Consider the following 12,029-nt stretch of genomic DNA (forward strand, 5'->3'; position numbering starts at 1 on the left):
GAGCAAAAAAAGTAATAAAAAAGGGGATTGTGAAGACTTTTTTCAGACTTCCCAAAGACTAAAAATATCATACAAAAAGGGTAAACAATTTTTTAAAAAGCCATAAATATGCCATTCTGATGTAGCACTCTGATAGCACCGTGCAATGTTACAGTGGTTTTCGTCCCCATTTTTTCTCTTTCTTAGCTGCAATATATGAGATGGGGGCGGGAACCAGTCAAGTGAAGTTCCATGTAACGGGTACCGTTGAATAGAACATATCATTCAATGACATGACTACTAATCAGATGGCAGGGAATTATGCAGGTACGATTTTTAATATCAAGATTATACAGCAGGTAAGTACCTTTTCATAATGTTTAATTCATTACACACATATTATTTATACAGCAAGGTGGTCCTGGTCAGGCAGCTCAAACTCAAATTTCGAATTTCTTGTATTTTTCCCCTACTTGCCGTCGGTATGGCGTGTCCAAGGCTCCTTCAGCAATCTGTCAGTTTGTGTTCTAGAGTATGTCGACTGAGTGCTTGGACTGTGCGTCCTTCTTTTAATTGTTCAAAACCAGTGAGACAACAGTTGCTGCCGGGTATCCACCATGTCTACGGTCAAAGGGAATTCAGTCGCACAAGTATTGCTAGTGCAGGCAGGCTGAAATAAAAGTTTGTTTTTTTATATACTGCACAAGGGAACATTATGCCACTGACTAATCCTTTTCCTTCGACCTTGAATATTATGAGGTACAACTTATGCTGTTGGCCAGCTTTTAGTAAAATCGGATTTAGTGGATTACAAAACATTTGTATGGAATTTGGCTGGGTTGGGAGGCGGAATAAGAATACAGAGTCAGGTTACCCAACTGATTTAAAATCAAGGAATGAAATGACTGGTCATTTTGTTTTCTAAACATGATTGAAAATTATATCTCAGAAAAAAATAACTGAAATTTGTTATTTTCTGTACTAAATATTGTATTTTTTTCGGAATTGTAATTCAGGGAATGAAAAAGATTCTGGCTTCAGTGCTACGTCTCGACTGTAGCATCGTGTGATCAGACACGTTAGGAAAACTTTGAACTTGGCACGTGCCGCATACTTTGCGACCCTTTTAAAAAAATCAACAAAAAATGGTAGCATGTGCTCAGTGCCTCTTGTACCAATGATGACCATGTGCGTACAAGTAGAGTTTTCCAACCGAAAGGATGATATTCCTTGACATACCGTCTCTTTTTCCTGCAGACGGTGGGACGCACTGCACTTGAACAAGCAAACCTTTTAATGTTAGATTGGCAGATTTAAAGCAAAAGTACTCAAATTGCACTATCTGCGTGTTGCACTGCAACAAAACTAGATTCTGCTAGCATATTTGCCGATATGCATGATATCACGGGCCATCGTTCACTCTAGTTGGGCCAGCGTAACTGCAGCACTCACTCTGTACCGAAGCAGGGGGTGCAACGTGCTATGTTTCGTACATTGTACACGTACAATGCACATGTCTTCGTCTCCATTTCATGCAGGCGTTGCTTCAGAGATAAGTCGTCTCAAATAATTTTTGAAATGAATAATAACACTTCTGTGTTTGGGTGGATAGTAGGTTGATGCTTTAGTACCCACCTGCATCAACTGTGACTTAGTTGTGAGTTAAAAACTTCAAAGGGAGGGGATTCAAATGCAGATGGAGCCTAAGACAATGTGAATTTTATGATGCTTTGTGCAACTGTCTACTCCTCGTAACTGGAAGGAAAATATCTGCCATCTCTTTTTGGTTATTGTCGCTGAAAATTGCAGAACATCGTTTGACAATATGAGGGCACGACTGATTGAAAGACTCTGTTGAACTCTTGTGAACCCAAAACGTGCTTACTTTGCTCACTTACATACCGCCACAAACAATGAATCGCCAAGGTAAACAAAATTTACATTTACAACAGCAAAAAATTAAAAATTCAGGAAAATTTCACTGAAGAAAACTTGGAGCACTTAGATACTTGGCGCAAAAGTGAACACGAACATGAAATTATGACGTCAACTGTAACTTCCCAAAAGGTGAATACGTTTCCATGCATCTATTTGTGAGGTCAAGTTTACTTCGCATTCCAGTTTGTCTAAAGTGTGAACTGGCTTTTGATGCAATAGGAATATGAATATATACAAATTGGTGATTGCATAAAAACCAAAAAGTACCACCTCCCCTCAAAATTGAAAATTTTAAAATCAGGTTAAATGGGACACAAGGAACATTCACAAGAACTGCACAAGATTAAAATTACATCGCATGTCATCGCACGAGCCCTTTAAAGAGCAACTCTGTACTCTCAATGTGTGAAAAGTACTCGACATCATTACGGCAGGTCAAAGTGCATTCTGTAAATCAAACTGTCCATGCTTCCCTGGAGAATTGAGGGCGTTGTTACTGTGATGTCATAGAGGGAAGTCATGCTCCCGGGTAAGGCCAAAAAAAAAAACACACACACACACAACTGGAATTAAAATTAACATCTCCCCGGCTCAAAGTACATCTTGAAATAGTAGGGAGCTAGGGTTTTGAAAATGCTTTACATTAATTAAGGCAGTGATCTAGGCCATCTATAAGCCGTTAACATATACTGTAAATCTCTCTATTTCTGCGGGAATATTTCCAGAGAGCATGAAGATTGCAAGAGTGATCTTGAAGGGTGCAGTAAAGCATCTCTAGTTGACAATTACAGACCAATCTCTGTTCTCTCTTCCTTTTCTAAAATTATGGAACACATTGTCTATACACGTGCAATAGGCTACAAACATAATATATTTTCCGACAACCAGTATGGGTTTAGAGAGAAACACTCAACATCACATGCAATTAGCCATTTAATTGACAAGATAACCAATGATTTAGACTTCGTTGATTACTATTGGTATCTTCCTGAGCCTCTTTGAAGCCTTTGATATGGTCAATCATGACATTCTTTTGTCAAAACTTGATTATTATGGTATCAGAAGAATAGCCCTGCACTGGTTCAGCAGTTACCTCTTTAACCGCCAACCGTGACTGAGTGTATACATAAATGGTCATCAGGCATCTTATTGTAAAATTTCCTATAAAGCCCTCTAGGGTCCATTCTTGGGCCCCTTCTGTTTTCGATTTATATTAATGATTTTAGCAAATCTTCTGCCTTGTTTCCTCTATTTTGTTTGCTGACGACAGCAATTTATTTAATAGTCATAATGGTGTTAATACACTTTTGACACAGTCAAAATAGAATTGGAAAAGGTTGCAGTATGGATCAAAGCAAATAAGTTGACAATTAACTTGAAGAAAACCAACTTTGTGTTATTCAGTAAAAGGTCTTGTCATCTATTCCAGACATATTTAAAGATAATACTAACATTCAGAAGACTGACTCTACTAAATTTCTGGGAGACTATCATGGAAAATACCTGTTAATTATATTTGTTCAGTAATATCTAGGAATATAGGAATAATATGTGAACTTGAAATGTATCTTCCCAAAAACATTTTATTAACATTATATAATACTCATACTTATCACATGCCATACTGATCATATGGTATGCTTGCCTGGGGCAGCTGTGGCACTAGCCAGATAGAGAGAGTATACTCAAACTTAAAAATAAAGGCCTTGCGCATTATTAACTCTACCTCTTTTCAAGAGCACTGCAATCCTCTTTTTCAACAGTGTGAAACTTTTAAAGTCAGTGATATTTGTTATTTCCAGCTTGGAACCCTTATGCACCAAGTAAAAAATGCTGATGTACCTGTGTATATAAGTTCAATGTTCATAAAAAATGACAGAATCCATTGCCATTTTACAAGACAGTTGAGCGTATTTCATCGTTCGTCTGTACGCACCAAACTTGCAATCATAACAACAAGGCACGAGGGTCCCAAGTTGTGGACCTCGCATCTATCATTAAAAACACAACCAATCCATTATTGTTTAAACTTGAATGAAAGATGTGTTTACTGAATAGTTGTATGGAAACTGAGTAATTCTCACAGGGTTACAGGCTGTATTCATCTCTTCTATCTTTCTAACTATTGTCTTATGTTAGTATGCGCATGTATGCTAATGTAATGTCTATGTGAATTCAGTATCTGTAAGTGTAGTTATGCAAGTGGGAGTCCCAACTAGACAAGCTCTGCTTTTTAGGGACTCCTCCCCATCCTTATGTGGAAATAAAGTGAACGTGAACCTGAAAATGCATTGCAGAGACCAGAAGTCCCTTCATTAGAGTTAATGCGATACTTCTGGTAGCACCACAGTCGCGCATGCTTAGGTCTTTCTTAATATTTATGCAAATTTTATTTACGGCAACTGAAAACGAGGCTGTAAGGACTCGCGGGTAACGATGGCTGTAAACAGAAGGGATCTCTCCGTGGTTCCCGAGATAACCTCCGAGTTTGTGGAGGATTATGTAAAAAAGGATCCAAAAGCAGTGGAGCGTACGCAGTTTATTACGTGGGATTTTATCTGGGACTTATTTGTTGACTATACATGCATACACTGTTTATGTCCAAGCCCAATATAACGGCTGGTTGTCACCACGATCGAGCAGTTTGAAGACTTTTTTATAAGTACCCAAAGAAGTCATTTTAAAGTTATAATAGCGGTCCCTCGTTTTGTTTGATATTAACAATCCACTTTTCAGCTGGATGATGTTCTTTGGAAATTGATGAAAGTTAATTTCTGTCGATGATCTTCGTTCGTGATTGCTACAGCATGATCAATGCTTTGCCATGTTTGCTGACAACGCAGTGTGCCACACAGCCGCGTTTTCAGTTCTGAAGCATAAAATTGGCATAAATATTAGAAAGACATATTAAACTCAAGTCGTGTGAACATTTTGTATGGTTTTCACTGCAGCAAATCACATTTCACATTATCATATGGGAGGACTGATAGGGCCATTTCTTTGATCTTTACTCTGCAGTATTTTTGATCATTTGAAATCATTCAAGCAAGTGGTGATAATTTGACTAAATCTGCACAACCAACAATGTGGCATCCGCAACGCTTAACTTCAGTTTGACTTGCATTCTGTCACACATGCCACCTTTTTACGATTCGGAGTTAGAACGTCTCTTATTCAATAATGGTTGATTTACTGCAAACATCTTGCAAGCATAGCAAACAAATACAACTGGATTATGCATATCGTTGATGGAATATTCATGCACTTCCAAATTGTGCACAAATTTAAATTGGGCTTTGGATGAATAAATATAGTTTCCATATGTAAAACTTTATGCAGTTTGTAGTACATGTACAACACGTGCAATGCAATAATTATAATATGTACATAGATGGTGACAAATGGGGACATCCGGAAATGCCTTAGCTTTAACACAAGTCTGTTCCCGTTTGTAAAACTTAAATGAGTCGACTAAAGACAAATGATTGAGAACAACTATCAAAACAAAATTGCAAATAAGTTTAGAAAATAAATTAAAGGAGTTAAATAAATCATTAATTCCATTTCACAGTGTACTGTCATTTACTGTTTGGTACGTTTTAACATTAATAATTGCGTCTGTCAGTATCAGTAACAAGCATTGTCATGGGACGCTGGTGCGAAAAGCTATTGGCACCACACATAACTGTGCATGTATGCTGTGCACAAAGTCAAAGGGTTACAGAAATAGAAAACATTTAGTTTGCGTGAAGTATTTTAAAATAACAATAAATACGTAACCATTTCAAAAACATCATAAACTTTAATGTTTACCCCATTGGGCCTACATGTAATTGTGACCGCAAAATGAATAAAAAGATCCTGCGTTTCCCCGCCCAAGAATATCCTTTTGTCCGTTTGAGCTCTGTAACCCTTTAACATCCGTTCACTGTTCTTGTACACGTCAATGGGATTTGGTGAAAAATTAAATAGAGAAAATTCTGGCAAGGCATAAAATGCATGCAGCATGCGGTAATGATTATCTAAAAATAATTTCATTGGGCCTACTGATGAATTTCGACATCTGTTTAACAAATTTGGGAAGTAACTTTTATTCTAAAATTATCCTTTGACTTGAACTTCCTAACAGCCTCGGATCATTTACTAGTCTCATGAGTGACCTCTACCAGACGATACCAAAGAGACAGCTACCTTTGGAATTGCTGACTACGCCCAGGTAATCCGCCCCGACTTGAAGTGCGCCCTCACGAGGAGGGGAGGTTGGGGAATTTTTTCAACTGGGCTCGTGCACACGCGCAGACCATTCAGTCAAATGGAAATTGTTCCCAGCACGTTCTGCGTCAAACATTCCCGAACTTGTTCGTGCAAGCAGTAAATTTCCACCAAAGGCCAGTCATTGCTATGAAACTTGACACTCCGCCTTATTTCCGCCCAGGGCAGATTTTAATCTCGTTCTTCAAGAAGATTGAGTTGCCTGCACGGAGAAGCAAAAATGGCTACAAATCAAGCTGATACATGTAACATGAAACTTGCCATACTATTAAATTTCCATTCGCGAGTTAACACAACAATTTATAGACTTGAAATCAAGTCGGTAATTGGCTGGGTGTAGACCACCTCGCTCGCGATGGGTACGCGGTGCACTTGCGGTTCGGGGGGAGCAGTTTAATAATACGCGGGACCGGTCAGTGCTGCCTCGCTCCCCAATGATGCCTGTCTGACGGTGCCCAATTACCGACTTGAAACACCTGCAAGCCCTAAAGTTTGTGCACAACATAATTATGGGCTTGCTACCAAAACTGGACGGAGCACACAGATTGGCTACGAATCCCGATAATATGAATATTTATTTTGGACAGTTTGATTGATCAGTTGAACGAACAACAACCATAGTCTCGCTCATTGAAGAGGGTGTTTACATTATCCTAAAAAGATGATTTGCCATGAAAACATCGATTCTCTTACTAGAAATAGAGAGTTAATAGATTTGTTCTTGAATAGTTATGCGAACTTTGTCTCTAAGCGTCGTATTAAAAGAGATACTAATGCAAGATATGAAAGAAATTGGCGCTAATCAATTGTAGACATCCCTATAAATAAATGTATAAGTCTATTCTGTAGCGTGAGCTACTATTGGCGCTCTACATGGAAATATGAATCATGCAGCTCAGTTGTTGTATAACATGAATATCTATCCAGAATCAGGTTGATCAAGTCGTTAAGCGGGCACGAGGGTAGCCTTGGTCAAGCTTAGGGGTGCAGACCACTAATTCAAGTGAGAATTTCTGACCAGCTCATTAGCATTAAAAGTGCCCCCCCACAGTATCTTTTGAAAAAGGAGATTGTTTGGCCCCCAAAATGGTGAGATTGTGTAAATCGTTGCCAGGATCAACTCCCTGGGTCTTTGAGCTTTCATATGAGGGCAGAAGGGCTGAAAACTACGGTTGAAAAATGGTCCTAAGTGCCCGAGAAAGTTGAGGGTTGCCACTTGAAAAATGGCTGCAATCAGACTTCTGAAAATTCACTTTTTGGGGGGTGATTTTGTTTTGTGGGAATAATTAAAAATGTCATTGGTTAACCCACAAAAAATTGAAAAGAAATTGAAAGATAAGTGACCAGACAAGAATTTCATTTGTGTTTCAGAAATCTCAGGGATGTTGGCGTGCATGCTATTGGGCCCTGAACGGTGCTGATTTTACACTTTTTTCAATGAGGCTTGAATTAGTGGACTGGACCCTTAGCGCGCGTTCGTCAACAGCCGCTCGAAATCAAGGCGAAGAGCGACCTCACGCGGTCTGAAAAATATGCAAATCAGCTAAATCAGGACGACCGCCTTAGGCGCAACCGTCCGCTGAAGCCCATAAGTTTAATGTTTTTCTCTACTTTTGCGCTAGATTTCTAGCGCACGTCCTCGTTGCGAACATGAATAGATGCAGGCTGCGATGAGTGCAGAGTGACCGATCTCAGCTAAGTAAACATTATGCATAGCATAATGCATCAACGTTAATGTAAAATGGTGGATCTTGCAAGACGACTGCAGTACCACGAGTTGTCTTGTTGCCTGTATTCCGCTTCAGATAAATTAATGTTAATTAATGGGTGATTTTCGTGCTAAGCAGCGGCAAGCCTTAGAATACTTTTTGTGGGGTCGAGACGTTTTCGTGAATTTGCCGACGGACAACGGGAAATCTGTTATTTTTCAGGCTGGACCTTTCTACTCGGAGCTAAAATTTAATTGTCATTTAATTTGCCAATTCAAAACTGGAGGTCGCCGCCGACTGATGAAGCCAGATAGCGATTGTCCACTAATTTAAATCGTTGGAATATAAATCGGTCACAATCAATAAAGCAAAGCCAAGGCGAACTCGACACTGATCAACTGGCAAAACAAATATTGTTGACTTGTTATGTACATGTACATGATATGTACATGTATAGCCACGTGTTCGTTCAGTTAACATTTCACCCTACGACCGACTTGACTGCACTTACCGTGGGCCAATCCAAAAGCGTATTTAAAACATCGGCTCTTGCTTTAGCATAATGAGCACCGCCCAATTCGGCTTCCGCGGTTGCACCAAGGCGTTCGTCCTGGTTCAACTGATTTGCATATTTCTTAGACAGTTTGAGGTCGCTCTTCGCCTTGATTTCGAGCGACTGGTGCGCGTTGCGCTGCGCTGCGACGAATGACGAACGCGTTGACCAAGGCTAGCATGCACAGGGGTCGTGGGCCAACGTACGCCGAAACCCGGTACTGAACAGCCCATGAGCAAGGGTAGAGTCGGTGTGGCATGCTGGACAGTGGATCGCGGGCAACACTGAGTGAACGGGCTCCGCATTAATTGAAAAATGACGCAGCGTATGGACGACACTGACACGACCGACTGACAATTTGATTTCAAGTCTAAACAACTGACTGCAAAGCCAATTTACAGATTGTGTATTTTGAGTATCTACCATCAAATTTGCCATGCAGTTCTTCAAATGTCAAGTTAAAGCTTGCTTTTCGTGTATTCTCCACATACAATATTGCTTTATTCTCAAGGTGTATTTTTGCGTTGGGAGATGTACAGATGTAAAAATACATCTTGAAAATAGTTCGCGGTACCCGCTGCTTCATTTGACTCGGACCGGCCAACCGACCCCGGCAAGCTCGGTGGTCGAGTGGTTAAGACATCTGCACTAGTAAGCAGGAGGTCGTGGGTTCGAGTCCCACCCGAGTAAGCTTGTGAGGTTTTTTTTCGCAAGCTCTCGGACAAGCACTGAGCATACAGTGCTTATTAATATACGTTGGGTAAGGGCAAAACCTGTTATATAAAATATTGCTTTAAAAGAGTTTCCCGTGCTTCACTACCTTGCCATACGCAAAGCTGTGAGCAAGCGAGAGGCAGGACCTCTGGTCACTTCATTATTTTCATTTGAATGTGCAGAGAGCAATGTTGTTTCTCTCTGAAAAAGATCCTAAAAGTGAATGCGTGGTGATGGCACTTTGGCTGTTAACGTAAAAAGTTTGTCTTGCTTTCATGGGAACGCTGGTAAACAGAAAATGCTGAGTACCAGTCCGGGGTAACTTATAAAGTTGCATATTGGCTGGTAACCCAATTATGCTAAGTCAATATTTTCTGTGCCTAGCAAATTTGTGTGCCAGTGATATCAATTTAGCTTTTGTGTACCGGATGGAAATCGTATGGTTTGCCCTTACACCGGTATCTTCCAGTAAAATCAAGTTATCAATCCCTACACTTTTTTTCTTTTATGCAAAGTAGGTTTTACTGTAAAACTGCACCTGACCTGACCTATTTCAGACTCAATAAAAGAGTTTTCCCATAAAAAGAGAGGAATTTTATGTTTCACTGACCCCCTGCTATTTAACTTTAACCACTTGCTGTTCTGGAGTGGAATAACCAGTGGTGAGGGGGAGCGTACAAAATTTTACATTAGATCTCGTAATTGAGATATCATACCTCTCATAAGATAAATTTTCTTTTCAGGATTGAATTGTTAATTGTGCCCGCTGGTGTTGTATGTCTGTTGATGTTCACCACAAAAAATAAATACAGCGCCCCCATCGAAAGAAGCACGGCTCAAACTACTGTGACAGGTATCGCTGGTCTTACATCGCGTCTAGGGCCAAATCGTTGGATTTTTGTGATCCCGTAAGGTTTTACAATAAGACACGTCATAATCAGGAGGGATCATAGAGATATTTCTATAAATCACGAATTTGGGACTGGTAGTTTCCAATTTGGGGTATTTCTTTCACAAAAAGCCTCAACCTGTGGGCCTATTTTGGATATAATATGAGGCGGGCAGCTACATATGAGTCGGAGCGCAAAGTTTTACTACTATTTTGGGGGTATCTTCAAGGAAAGGCAAATAAAAAAATCGCGTGGCTAACCCTGATAAAATTGAAACGAAAAGTGATCTTTTGGCCATAATCTTGAATTTCCAGTGCAATACCGGAGGCTAACCTCTTCCCAAGAGTCAACAGGCGGCGCTGTTTCGGTCCGATTTTGCACTCTTTTCTATGGGCGCGTATTTGGTGTGGTGCAACGCCTAGCCTTTTTGGGTTGCCGTTTTGTGGATCAAGTTAAACTGACCGATCTGAAATCCCGACATCGGACCCAACCTGACAAAAATTGGCGAAACGGATTTTAAACTGAATCTGCCGTTAGATGAACTCCAACTTGTCCACGATTTGGGTCGGGTCGGGTTGCACAACATGACTAAGCCGTTGTTGAGAACTCAACTTTGGCGTGCAAACCAATATTAGATTTAACATCCTAATAAATCTATCTCTATATTTTCCATGAAGTGCAAATTAACAAGCTTATCCTGAAATGGAATGTATTTTATTTGAAGTATGATATCTCGGGTTCAGGATTTAATGTTAAATGTACGCTACAATGAACTGACGCAAAGGAAAATGCACTATAACTTACATTTTTACACGCCGACTCTGCAATAATGCTTAGTATGACCAAATTATTGACCATATATCCAGATATCCCGTTGTCATTAATTATTTCGGGACTAAGTAGTTGTACACTTTGCACCAAATCGGTAATTGATTTAGTTTTCTCCTGACGCAGTATCATATCACTTCAATCCACGTCCTTTAATTTCTATGCTCGGGAAATCGTTGGTTTGCCTTAAGATCCTGTGGCTGATCGACCATCTCAGTAGGCCTACATAAACGAGACACACGGCCACAGATTGTCAGTGAACTTCTCGAAAATAAAACAACAACAACAACACACTATATACATGTTGCTAGCGTGTTTGTGACCAATATGTGTTTCAAATGATATGCTTTATAGCTGTAAGGAATGAAAAATCATTGTAGAATACTGTTTTCTTCGCATTTCTCGGGGGGGGGGGTACCACAATATAATCGTATCACCGTCAATGAGAAGAAACAAAGAAACGAAGTTACGTTGAGAACTTTCAAAACATTCCCTTTTGGACTGAGTTAGACATTTACACGGAGTTTTTTCGTATAGCCTCAATGACCTGGTTCACACTGAGATAATCAAGAGTATAAAGCCCCTTCATCTGCGTACCGAGCCGTGACTCATTGGACTCTCCGACATTTTAGATTTTTAGAAGTGATGAGCCAATTTTTGGCAGGATATTTCTCTTTTAGGTCAGGTAATTTTTCAGTTTCTATATATTGATATTCTAGCAAATATTTTCCAAAGCCTTTTTCCAAGTTGAATTTTTAAAGAAGTGAATGAACGAAAAGATATTACAAATTCTAAAATCTTAGCGCGTTATTTTTCCTATCCAAGGCCGGAAGCGCGCCATCACAGCTTTCAGGCCGCAGATTTAAATACCCGGTACTTCTCGCGCAGTTCTCCCGCCCGAAATTTCCCATGGCCCACGAGTACAGTGGAAGGGGATGGGCTCTTGCCGGTGCCAAGATTTCAACCAGACACTATCATGAGCTCATAATAAAGGATTAAAAATACGAATTCAATTTCAAATAATTTCGTTCATAATTTAAGATGATCTCGTCATATACATATTTATCTTTTTTTTCGCTTCCGTTCCTTTTGGAAGCAAGCATTTGACACTGTTGTAATTCATAGGCCTACTTCAGTCACGTACCG

This window comes from Acanthaster planci, linkage group LG06 (assembly GCF_054643075.1).
Source record: "Acanthaster planci isolate LZ-2023a linkage group LG06, COTS_SCS, whole genome shotgun sequence".
NCBI classification, from domain to species: Eukaryota; Metazoa; Echinodermata; class Asteroidea; order Valvatida; family Acanthasteridae; genus Acanthaster; species Acanthaster planci.